At 32.4% G+C, this 13,163-nt stretch overlaps 1 long non-coding RNA gene across 1 annotated transcript in view; it reads left to right on the top strand.

The window, feature by feature from the left end:
• The first annotated feature begins 3,289 nt into the window (after positions 1-3,289).
• LOC138697557 (uncharacterized) overlaps positions 3,290-13,163 on the top strand; it is a 216,040-nt gene continuing 206,166 nt past the window's right edge. The window contains exons 1-5 of the long non-coding RNA XR_011331585.1: positions 3,290-3,357; positions 3,898-3,997; positions 7,335-7,454; positions 7,614-7,747; positions 9,967-10,085. This is a non-coding gene — a long non-coding RNA (uncharacterized lncRNA). The remainder of the gene's footprint in view (positions 3,358-3,897; positions 3,998-7,334; positions 7,455-7,613; positions 7,748-9,966; positions 10,086-13,163) is intronic.

Below are 13,163 nucleotides of genomic sequence, written 5' to 3'. Positions count from 1 at the left end.
CTACTCTGCAGATCATAGATGAAAGTTCAGATGATAATGCTGATAATGACGCTGAAGGCAATGTAGAAATTGAATATGAAACTTGTGACAATGGCAAGGATTTAAGATACAGTAGGAGAGATTGAGAATCACGTAGAAAGCAAGCTAATGGAGAAAGAAGGCAAAAAACAAGAAAACAGGAAGAAAAGAAAAGGAAAGGAAACGGAGAGAAAAAGATAAGGAAAAGGAAAAGGAAAGGAAATAGGAAGGGAAAGGAAAAGGAAAAGAGAAGATAAGTGAAGAGGGCAGAGGACCAGAGGGCACGGGGGCACGAGGGCACGAGGGGAGAGGATATTTTCATAACTCTAACCTACAATCCACTATAATCTGAAATTGCTATTGCTTCACTCCCACATGTAAAAACCGACTGATCGTTCTGACATTGTTACTTGCGTATTCGCATTGAAACTCAAGAACTGAAGATGTATAGGTTAAATAAAGAGTATTTAGCATGAAGAAAACCATTCAGAGGGGTAGGCCTATGTTTCATTATTATGGAAGCAAATAACTTCCAAAATGTCTGGTATTCTTCATTGGAAATAAATTTTAACGGAAGATAACTTTGTAATATTGGTATTCACTATCGCTGCATTTCAGTACTGGGTACACTGCCTAACTATCTTAAAGGATGAAGAGGAAAAGTTGAAAACATAATAATTAGTAAAATTTTTCCATGTACATAGGCTACTTTTACTCAGCTGATGAATTGTGTAGGCTATGTAAAACACAGTGGCGGTTTCTCGGGGGAGGGAAGGGAGGAACGTCCTCCTCACATTTTCTTTTTTTTTTTTTTTTAAGTAAATATCAAATAAAATATGTGCCTTGAAATTCGAAGAAGATTCGATAATTTTTAAGTTCACAGCTATAAGAAAACCTCGATTGATCGAGTTTTTAACGACGCGCGCTCATGTGCTGTAGAAAACTGTGAGAAAGATGCGAGATTGTCTGTGTAGAGGAAAGGCACTCCATTCCTCCTCTACTGCAGTTAACACACATAGACAACAGCGCACTAGCGGCCAGAGAAAGAAGCAGAGTTTTAAAGCGAGTAAATGAACGGAGAGAGAGGAGATCCTCCTCTGAATCAGCACATGGGCGGGAAATAGAAACCGACTGGTCAAGCAGCAAGCTCGCTACCGTTGCCACCTAACGATGTTGAATTCAACCGGACTATAACACATCTAGGAGGAGACACAACAAAAACAGTTTTAACGGAACGCTATGAAAGACACCATGTAAACTTTTTTTTAATTATAAGTCAAAAATATTATCCATTGCACTTTATATAGGCTACTATTCATGGTTTGAAACTTTCGTGGATATTTGAAAGTTAAAGTCGGGTTTATGTAAAACAAAGAGGAAGTAGTTTTACGTAGTTGGCCCCTGAAATTCACTTCTATTCATTGTTTACTAGACAGGGCAACAGCCAAGTTGTCAGTTTTGTACAAATATATTTGAAATTGAAAGTAGGTACTCCAAACTACATCATTTTTAACATAAAAAATTAATCGGCCACCGGCAGCTTTGAACAATAATGGTAGTATGACTTTACAAGAATTGACATTCTTCAAAAGCATGTGACACTGAACTTGTAAAATGTACATGTGGCAACACAGACCACGTGGATGGGTGCAGTGTTCTCGCTTTCTTCAGATTATTTCCCATTCCCATTTCCATTTCCGTAAAACTGTTCCGGTTACGAGTTAGTAGCTAGTCTCTTCCAACACGTGTGATGCTGTAGTGTGCTCGAAAAATGCTGCGAGGTTGTGAATTTCCTTGTAATTGTTAATTTGCACAATTATTCAACAATGAATGGAAGTGAAAACATAATACATTTTGGACAATTTAGGAAACTCTGTTTACAAGAACAGATTATTGCTATAAAGAAGGGAAGGCCAACCCCAACACTACCTGGTCTTACATGTATGCATGTAGGCTAATTTGTAGCATGTTTCGTTCAAGAAGGTGTCATTTCGTGCTGTTAACTTTTTTCCTCCTCTTAAGAAATATGCAGGAGCCGCCACTGGTAAAACACTTTGTATGAATTACATAATTTTGTGTAACTTTCGTTTTGTTTCACATTTGAAAGCGAAAGTACTAATTAAGCCTCCCATAAATGTGTCACAAAAATACGGGACATTGAAGTTAGAAGTTAGTGAAAAATGTATGAAGTAAGGTTGAAGAAAGAGCTCTTTAACGAAAGAAAGAACACTATTGCCTGTTAAACAATGGTTACCTGTAGTCGTGTAAATTTATGTAGCCCTACGTCACTTTAGAGTGCTTTGTAGTTATATTTTGTGTAAGTATATTTTGCTGTGCCCAAATTTTTCTTCTCAGTTCTGCTCTATCTTGCCAATCCTTCACGTTGCATAGTTTTATGATGTAGTCCGTCTGTGGCCTTCCCCTCTTCCCTATGAATGCACAGTTTATTCATGTTAGCTGATTTCAAAATGAAACATTTATAGGAATTTAAAAAAATATATATATACAAATGGAAAGTATAATGTCAACAGTAATTTATTTATGAAGTGAAGATCAGTTGAAGAAACTGTTATTTTTACGTTATGAAATAAGATTTGATTAGACTACCGCGTGTTCTGAGAAGAATTATGAGGACGCCAAACACAAAAGAAAAAAAGGGAGACTGTCCTATTTTTAACGGAACATTGGAAAGATTCATATTTACACAAGATGAATGAAATGGAAAGGAAACAGAAGGGCCACGAGTTAGACATAATACAACTATGCTTAAGGGCACAATAAACAATGCGTACTTATAGAGGAGGAATTTGAAGAATGCGCCATCAACGATGCGCAGTGGCGTTATTGGCGTTGGCAACTTTATTTAAAATGGAGTGAAATTGAAGAGAAGAGAAGTGTTATAAAAAGTAATGTACCGATTCGTGGTTACAGTGTGATGAATTTAAGGGATGCATAGTGTAAAGTGAAAATGAATAATTGTGCGTATTGATCTTGACAAGTTAAAGAAGAAAATTCGAGCTGAGGGAAACGAACTTATTATTAAAAGCCTAGAAATTGAATTCAATGGCGATTGCAGCAAGGAATTAGAGTCGTGAAGGGTTGACGAATTTTGATGGGAGATAGGAAAATTTAAAGATTTTGATAGAAATTCTGTGGAAACGCGAAAAAGTTGTTTGTATTTTTAAGCGAGGGATGTTTTGTAGGAAAGACGGAAATTTCTATCAAAATAGAGGGATTTTTTACCAACAGATGTTGGCGACACTTCCTTCGCAAGACTTCAAAATGACGTTTAATCTCTGAGAGGCGAGATTTGATTGAAAATGAGGATTATGGAATTAGGTAAGGTTTAAAATAATTGTATTGTGTATTAAATATAGATAAGCATGCCTTATGAAATTAATATAAAAAACCTTGCGAAAATAGTGGTAAGATTGTGAAATAATGACGGATACCGGAAGGCCTACTTCAGGTACGAGTTTTGAATGAAGATGTATAAATTCATTTAAGTAATATTTTATACTAAGGTTTCACGGGTTATAATATAGTAAGCAGGAAGAGAGGATAATGTAGATATAATTTAATTTATGATTTGTAGGCATAGGGTCCATATTGTGTGTTTTTCTTTCTTGATTTAGGAGCGGTTCAAGAACGTTCTTGTATTGGATAGCTGTATAAAGGTAGCTAAAACGAGAGAGAAATTTGCAACTTGTTTAATTTTGGTGTGAGTGTGATTTGAATTGGATACTTGGGGAAATGGCGATATAGCAACCAGTGATGGTGTAATATCATGAGGAAGTAAGGGCAGGAATTATAGCCTAAAACACAGAATGTTCATTTCGCCTACAACTGAACTGAAATCCTTTCGAAATTTCTTTCCAGATTCTACATGGACCTGGGGAGGATGGCTGCTTTTCCGAAACCAATGAGGAGGACTGCATGAAGATGTGAAGGAGTTTGATAAGAATGCTGTGAGCTTGAGGTAGGATTATACACTATTATTAATAAGTATTTAATGAATTTCAATCTTAAGTCATATAAACTTGCAAATGTTTATTTGCTATTTAATAACAATATATGAACGTTTTCGCCGTTTAGGGCATCTTCAGATATAACAAAACATATTATCTGGACCTATAATAACATATTATGCAAATAACAAGGAAAATAGAGAATAATATATGTGATACATGAAATTCATGAGCTTTATGTAGATATAACATGATACAGGATGAATATTGAGATAATCTTTGAATTTGAACTTAGACTGGACGAATATTTTATTTTATACATATAGCTCATGTTACAATTAATATACAATGTTTAAAATTTGTCAATGATGTTAATTTTAAAATTTACAATGATGATAATAAAATATTTAAAGTAATCATGGCTGAAAGTTGTCGTAAGTTACAAGATAGTATGCGTAGTTAATGTTCTTGTGTTTTGTAATTATTTCGCTTAGAGAGGCCGTTGGCATTTGAATGAATGTTGTTTGACGTTGATGACTATTTTACAATTGATATACAGTGATTAAATTAGTCAATGTTAAAATTTAAATTTTATAATGAAGATAATAAAATATTTAGAGTAATCATGGCTGAGAATTGTCGTAAGTTCAAGATAGTTTTCGTAGTTGATGTTGTGTGTTTTGTAATTGTTTCACTTAGAGGTCATTGACTTTGAAATGGCTACTCTGATGTGATGACATCCTATTACGTGTTCTCAGGTTTATGAAGTATATAAATGAAGAAGTTCTATAAATTTGTATGTACTGGTGTTGATGTGTTGGAGGTTTTAAGAGAACTCTTAAAACCTCAACACCAGTACATACAAATTTATAGAACTTCTTCATTTATATACTTCATAAACCTGAGAACACGTAATAGGATGTCATCACATCAGAGTAGCCATTTCAAAGTCAATGACCTCTAAGTGAAACAATTACAAAACACACAACATCAACTACGAAAACTATCTTGAACTTACGACAATTCTCAGCCATGATTACTCTAAATATTTTATTATCTTCATTATAAAATTTAAATTTTAACATTGACTAATTTAATCACTGTATATCAATTGTAAAATAGTCATCAACGTCAAACAACATTCATTCAAATGCCAACGGCCTCTCTAAGCGAAATAATTACAAAACACAAGAACATTAACTACGTATACTATCTTGTAACTTACGACAACTTTCAGCCATGATTACTTTAAATATTTTATTATCATCATTGTAAATTTTAAAATTAACATCATTGACAAATTTTAAACATTGCATATTAATTGTAACATGAGCTATATGTATAAAATAAAATATTCGTCCAGTCTAAGTTCAAATTCAAAGATTATCTCAATATTCATCCTGTATCATGTTATATCTACATAAAGCTCATGAATTTCATGTATCACATATATTATTCTCTATTTTCCTTGTTATTTGCATAATATGTTATTATAGGTCCAGATAATATGTTTTGTTATATCTGAAGATGCCCTAAACGGCGAAAACGTTCATATATTGTTATTAAATAGCAAATAAACATTTGCAAGTTTATATGCCTTAAGATTGAAATTCATTAAATACTTATTAATAATTTACCAGGCATATTGATACATAAAAATGAATTGTAAATTATACACTATTAGAATGAATTGTATTGAAAATTTGTTATGAGCAAAGTGAATGTGGGCAGTTTTCCTTGGTTTTCGTTTCCTTCATTTAGACCAAAAAATTGGTCCATTATGACTGTTAGATTTTAGCACTATGAAATTAATAATAGTGATAGTTAGGCATATGCTGAGAATGACAATACATTTAAAAAAAAATGGTGTAGTAATATAAAAGAAATGAAGATGTTAAACATTGGGTAATTACATTTTTGAAGCAGAGTACATCTGCTACTACCGATGACGCCATAACTAAAGTTAATGATGACTTGAATTCTATATCCATATGGTCGAAAACGCACGGACTTAATTTAAATGCAATTAAATCGCAGGCAATCTTAATAGAACATCAAAGATCGAAGTGTGACAAGCAAAATTTGCCACCGATAATTGTAAATAATACTACTATTCCATATAGTACGACTGTGAAGAACCTTGGTATTTATATGGATTGTCACCTGGAATGGAATGAACAAGTGAATCACACTTCCAAAAAAATATTTTCCATTATTCACTCATTAAAGCGACTGAAGCACTTTCTTCCTGATAAATTAAAATTAATCCTTGTACAAACACTCGTGATGCCACACTTTGACTACTGCGATATTATATTAAGTAACCTAAATGCAAATTTGAGCAACAGGCTACAACGTGTGCATAATGCCTGCGTCCGTTATATTTGTAATATTCGTAAGTATGGTCATGTTTCCCCGTCTTTCCAAACTCTGTCTTGGCTAAGGCTAAGCGATCGACGAGCCCTGCATTCTCTTGTTCTCTTATTTCAAATTCTGCGCACCGCTACCCCAATCTATTTGGCTTCTCGTTTCCAAAATTTATCCGCATATCATCAGCTAAGTACAAGATCTCATCATAACAATTTACTCATTATACTCTACCACAAGACATCTTTATATTCTTCATCCTATACAGTTTCAGTTGCTAGAAATTGGAACTCGCTTCCGAGTGATATAAGGGGTTGTTGGACAGTAACTTCATTTAGGTCAAAATTGCATAAATTCTTACTTAACAGATGAATTGCTGATTAATATTTGTTACTTATAATGAAACTAACATCTGTCCATTCTTATTATTATTATTATCATTAATTTTTCTAAATAGATTTACAAAACCTCTAATGGCAATTACATTAATATTCTCATTATAGAAATAGAAATATATATATTCTCCCTGTAACATAGTCCTAGTAAGCTTATATTAAATTAATTTTCATCATTTTACTAGCTATCTCAAATATTAAATTAATTATAATTCATTGAATTAAATTAGCTCATAAATTAAGTTACTACTTTACCTTAGAGATTTATCTAAATTTAAATAAATGTGTAGTGAAGAATATTGCTGGAGAACCTTTTAAGTGTAGTGTAAATATTTGTAATTTAAATTTATGTATTGTATTGATTAAGGCTGGTTGAATGGAAGAGAAGGCCTTATGGCCTTAACTCTGCCAGCGAAAATAAAACATTATTATTATTATTATTATTATTATTATTATTATTATTATTATTATTATTATTATTATTATTATTATTATGCAGTTTCCTTATCTTGTTATAGTAGGCTATAGCTTGCGGAAAATGTAAGTTAGGCTAAAAGGAAAGTGATTGTTATCTATCTTGTTTCAGAGCATTTTTGGACAATTATGGAGTAGGTGTTAACTTCCGTGGAGCAAACGGAGGCAGAAGATGGTGCTGGTGGCAGAATATGCGAGGGAACTGTAGAGGAAATCCGTTGTCAGGAAACTGGTAAGCATGAATTAACAGAATACAGTTCAAAATTTAAAGTTTGTGTATTTAGCTTTACATGCACTAGTACTAATGCAGGTCACGTATCTTGTTATACTATAGCTTTCCGAAAATGTAAACCACTTGTAAGGAAACTGATTGTTGTGTGTCTTGTGTCAGGCATTGTGGGACTTACGTAGTGGGTGTTAAATTTTCTGGAGAAACTGAAGCAGAAGATAAGATGGTGCTGGTGGAGTGGTGCTTTGGCAGAATATGTGAAGGAACTGTGGAGGAAATCCATTGCCAGGAAACAGGTAAGCATGGATTAACAGAATACAATTGAAAGTTACAATATGAATATTGGAAACATTTAGGCCTAATTGTATAAAGCTCTCTGACTAAAGATCAACTTTGATCGAAGATCGGAAAGTGAACCGAGTTCAGACACTTCTTCTATTGTATAAAACTTTTCCGAGATCAAATTACCTTGGTTCAAATGCAATCTAAGTTGACGTGAAAAGGATTTGGCAACATCGCATAAACAGGTGAAGTATGAGATGCGCGGGCCATGTTGTACAGGTTTGTTTAGTGTTGCCAATTTAGCGACTTTAACTCTCTTTTTCAACGACAATTTCTTTTAACTTTTATATTGCTTAAATAGGGATTTAGCGACCTTTTTTACACCCCATAGTGACAAAATTTAATCTTTCTTTGTTGATAATGAGAAATCTAGCGACTTTCCAACTACTTTTTGGCGACTTTCCGTATACTCTGTTGGAGACACTGGTTTGTTTTGTGCATTGTAAATAATGGCGGACAATAAGAAGATTGGCCGTTTTCCAAATTGCTATCATGTTATAGTGCTTGATACTGCTAAACATAATAAAGCTTTATAAGACGACAATTTTCGTTTAGTAATACAGTTAATTGAACATTTATGAATGTACCTATCATATCCATTAATAATTAATGGTTGTTATAAACATAATATAATTATAGGTTATGTTATTTGATACTGCTGAACACGATAAAGCCTTATAAAGTATAAGAATGTTTGTGTATTAAGGCAAGAAATTGAAAACATATGTATATATATATATATATATATATATATATATAGATATATATATATATATATATATATATATATATATATATATATATATATAAGCTAAGTTCATTAGACATTCAAATAAAAATTTTTCAGATTTATTTTCAATTAAGAATACCAGACATTCGGAAAGTTATTTGCTTCCATAACTATGAAAGATACTCTCTCTCGAGCCAATACTGAAGAGAACCACGCATATAAATATCTACTCCACACCGCCATTAAATATATGAAAAAGACCCAACCCCACTTGATGAATAATTATAAAAATATTTGATTTTTAATAATATTATTATCTTACGTAAGTTTTATAACTTTCAGTAACATATACTATATATACTATATAGCCGCCACTCAGTAAAATATAGAAATCAAAATCTAATTTCAGTTCCCTACATCTACTTATATAACCCAAAAACGTTTCACTTTCATATCATCAATATATCATTAATATGTATAATTAATGAAAAATAGTCACATCATGGCATTAACTACAATAATATTTCATTTCTAATGGTAATAATGTCATCAAACCACCTCAAGTTTTGTAGTTTTATAGTTTTTAATATCCAATACACAGCTGTACCCAGAAAATTACACACCACAGAATCGAACCTGTGAATTATTTTTAGTAAGTTACGTTTTTAATAACCAATTTAATTTGAGCTCTAAATATGTCAGCATTCTTGCAGATCATGGCCTTCGTGTAATATTGTTTACTGTAGTATGTGTTTTGTTTTATTCTGAAATGCAACACGGCTGACTTGATGCTCGCTTCACTTCTCCTTTACAAAAAAGCGAAGGGTATATCAAGTCGGCCGTGAATGCTATTAGCTAGTTCTCAAAACTGACGACAGATGGATTTTGGAAAATAGGAAAATTATGTTTAAAAATTGACATTTCACTGAAAACTACTACTTTTCCGAAAAACTTTAAATTCCAAGCTTCAAAATGAGGGGTCATTTATTAAAATCCGTCCAGCCGTTTTCCCGTAATTTCTATTACCAGTTCAAATTATATATATATATTATATGTATTAATATTAGTACTAATAATGGTTATTCTTTTTGCACAATCTGCCACTCGTATATTTCAAACAGAAAAGAAATAACTGAACTTAGATCACCTAACTTAATCGGAGAAATTTCTTCAGTCAAAGTTGACTTTAGTTTAAGACAAAATTAATCTCAGATTAGACTTTATACAACACAAAATTCCAAGTTCAGCTAGAACAAGTATCAATTTAACTTCTGATCTAAGATTAAATGGTTTATACAATCGACCCTTAAAGTTTGTGAATTTAGCATTGTGAAGATGTTCGTGAACCAGTACTAATGCAGCTTACGTATCTTGTTATAGCATAGGTTACCGAAAATGTAAAGAACTTCTAAGGAAACTTGATTGTTGTGTCTCTTGTTTCAGGCATTTTGGGACAGTTACGGAGTTGGTGTTAAATTCTGTGGACAACTGAGGCAGGCGATAAGATGGTGCTGTGGCAGTATATGCGAGAGAACTGGAAGAAATCCCTTGTCAGGAAACTGGTAAGCATTGATTAACAGAATACAGTTGAAAGTTACAATAAGAATATTGAAAACCTTAGAAGTTTGTGAATTTAACATTGTGAAGATGTAGGCCTACTCAAAGTTTTTTTTATTGTAAAGACCACCAAACTTATGAATTCACAAATGTGATAAACACAAAGATACTGTTATTTACATAAAGATAAACGTTTTCGGTTCTAATGAAGCATCATGAGATCAATAAATAGGCCTACAGATGAAAGCAGAGATACGTAGAAATCACAAGTAAAAAGGGAGGTTAAAATGGGTTAAAACATTAACAATAAAAGCTACAGTAGAACTTGGTTATAGCGACCTCGTTTTGTGCGACACCTCGCCTATAACGTAAAATATTCTGTGGTCCCAACTAATTCCCCATAAGACATATGCTTTTCTACCTTGCTTAATACGACAAACGTATATGCGTCTACGTCGCATATAACATCATTTTCAACCTCAGTTTGGAATACAATTTTCTAAGAACCAAAGTATTTTAAGAAATATTTTGCTGAAATCTGGCAAATCCTTTACTGTTCCCTTCTATCACAGACCTCTGGAATGCAGGCAGATTCCCATCCCATTGTCACCTGCCCGAATTCATGCGGTATTAATGGTACCTGCATGCGGTCAGTTTCGACATGAAGTTTTCACTAAGTACACACATTTTAACGCAGTATCACCACTAAGAGAAATGAGTGACACTTTAGAAGCGATTAGAATTGTGAACATTTCTATGAAGCTAAAGGAGAGAGTATGAAGCTAGGAGAGGGAGCAGTGAAATTGCAACTGAAATAATGAACACAGAATTTAATTTAGAAAGTGTATATTGGGCAAGTAGGAGGCAACAGAGTAAAATGACTGATTACTTCACTCCTCAGTAAATAAGTTTGTGAGTAATGAACAAACTGTTTTAATACAGAGTACTGTATTTATAATTGTAACCTACATGTATTTTATTGTGTTCATGGTATGCTTAAAAGTGAATACGTAAATCTAAAATAAGCCTAATTATGTTTATTATTTTTCATTTTCCACCTCATTAGACTGATAATATGAATCTCAGTTACTCCGACGTTTATAACAACATAATTTTCAAGGTCCCTTGGATGTCGTTATAATCAAGTTCTACTGTATATAGGCCTATAGGATATTAAAATGATTTATCAATGGAATCTTGTTTCTCATTTTGTTCTCTATTTTTTCTGTATTCTCTCCTCTACTTATTCTCTGTTTTCTCTCTATATTCTCGTCTATATTCTCCATAGCTCTGCTCTATTTTCTGTGTGTTGTGCTCTAATTTCTCTGCATTTTCTGCTCTTTTTCCTCTGTTTTCTCCTCTACTTTCTCCTCTATTTTCTATATTTCATGTTGTATTTTCTCCTCTATTTTCTATTCTAGTTTGTCGCTTTCTTCTCATTTTATTTCTTTACATTCTCCCTATTTTCTGTATATTTTCTGCTGTCTTTTTCTCCTCTACTTTGAACGCTATGTTCTATTTTGTCCTCTATTTTTTGCTATATATTCGCCCCTATTTTTTCTCTTTTATTTGCTCAAATTTCTCTTTATTGTCTCAGGTTTCTCCTCTATTTCTACTGTATTTTCTCCTGTATTTTATCTTATTTTTTCTTTTTCCCCTCCATTTACTGTCTATTTTCTCCTCTAATTTGTACTCTATTTTCTTCTCTATTTCCTACCCTGTTTTGTCCTATATTTTCTACTATTTCCTCTCTATTCTCTGCTTTATTTTCAATGTAATTTGTTGTTAATTTTATTTTATTTTCTTTGTTCTGCTCTATATTTCCTCTTTTCTGCTCTATATTCTCTCTATTTTCTGCTCCAGTATATACTATATTATCTCTCTACGTTCCACTCTATTTTCTCTGTATTTTCTCTTGTAAGTGTCTATATTTTCTCGTTTATTTTCTCTCTTTTTTGCTTCTATTTTCTCCTCTATTCTCTTTTCTATTTTCTATATATTTTCTGTTATTTGCTTTCATTTTCCCCTCTATTATTCTATTTTCTCTATTTTGTGTGTATCTTATGCTCAATTTTTTACTGTGATTTCTTTTGTATTTTTCCTCTATTTTCTACTCTTATTTTCTGCTGTATATTGTATCTGTTTTCTCTCTATTTTCTACTCTATTACCGCCAGCCTTATTTTATCTATACTTTAGCTCTAAATTCTCTCTTTATACTTCTCCTTTTTTTCCTCTACCCTCTCCTCTTTTGCCTATTCAATTTTCTCTCTATTTTGTCGTCTAGTGTCCTATTTTGTGCTATAATTTCTCTGTTTTCTGCTTCATTTTCTCCTCTTCTCTATTTTGTCCAGTATTTTCAACTGTGTGTGTGCTCTGTATTTTCTGTATGTTATTCTCTATTTCCTCACTTCATTTTCTCTCCAGTTTCTCCTTTTCCTCTAATTTCTGCTGTATTTCCTCCTCTAATTTGTGCTCTATTTTCTCTACATTCTCCTCAGTTTTGTACTTTATTTTGTACTCTGTTTCTCATCTATTTCTCTCCTCTATTTAGCACTGTCACCTCGTTATTTTCTTCCCTATTTTCTCCATTTTGTGCTCTATATTCTATTTTTCCCATCTATTTTCTACTTTGTTTTCACTTTATTTTCTCCTCTATTTTGTAGAATATTTTCCTGTGTTCTGTATTTCTCTATTTTCTTTTCTATTTGGTTATCTATTTCCTATTCTATTTTCTTTCTGTTTTATCCTCTTTTTTCTCTTTTCGTCTATTTCCTTTCTATTTCTACTCTTTCTCCTGTATTTTTACTCTCTATTTTCTGCTGTCTGTCCTCTCTGATTTCTCCTCTATTTCCCACTCTATTTCTCTCCATTTTCTGCTCTTTATTCTCTCTATTTTGTAGTCTATTTTGTCTCGATTTTCTGCTTTATTTTTTCCTCTATTTTCTCTTCTCATTTTCATATATGTGTTCCTCAAATTTGTCATCTTTTTTTTTCCTCCATTTTCTCATGTAGTTTCTGTATTTTGTACTCTGTTTTCTCTTTGTTTTCTGTCTTTTTTCCTCTATTTTCCCTGTATATTCTT

This window comes from Periplaneta americana, chromosome 4, assembly GCF_040183065.1.
Source record: "Periplaneta americana isolate PAMFEO1 chromosome 4, P.americana_PAMFEO1_priV1, whole genome shotgun sequence".
Classification (NCBI taxonomy): Eukaryota; Metazoa; Arthropoda; class Insecta; order Blattodea; family Blattidae; genus Periplaneta; species Periplaneta americana.
Note: the sequence above shows the minus strand (reverse complement) of the source record. Positions and strands in the feature narration are given on the sequence as shown.